Source organism: Aplysia californica, unplaced genomic scaffold, assembly GCF_000002075.1.
Source record: "Aplysia californica isolate F4 #8 unplaced genomic scaffold, AplCal3.0 scaffold00289, whole genome shotgun sequence".
In the NCBI taxonomy this organism is placed as follows: domain Eukaryota; kingdom Metazoa; phylum Mollusca; class Gastropoda; order Aplysiida; family Aplysiidae; genus Aplysia; species Aplysia californica.
In genome coordinates, this window is record NW_004797559.1 from 201,637 (window position 1) to 202,131 (window position 495).

Genomic DNA, 495 nt, shown 5'->3' on the forward strand with positions numbered 1-495 from the left:
GAGAGAGAGAGAGAGAGAGAGAGAGAGAGAGAGATCAGAAGGATTCCTTTCTTCCACAAATGAAATGACTTCTCTAAAGAGCTGCTTGGTTGGAGTTGGAGAATCGGAATCATAGCGGGCGGTAAAATAGGGCCTACCATGGCTGCTCCACCGCCCTCTCCAGGATCCATGAAAATGTTGGCTTGCTGACATGCCAATCATCAGCTGATTGGATAGTCTTCTAGATTTTCCACGCAGGTTGCTGTCCCTCCCCAACCCCCTTGATACACCAGCCTCCTTCAGTCTTTCTATCGTGCGTGATGAGGAGCCTTCTTCTACTCTGTGGCCGGTAAATCATTGTGTCAAATGCTGCCATGACTGTTAGGGGATCTAATTTCATGATGCCGCCAATCTTAGCCTGGCCGGCTAGCTGATCAGCACGTTCATTTCCTCGAACTCCTGCGTTACCAGGGCTAAAGACCCATACAATCTTTGTGAGCCAGCTGCTTCGTATTG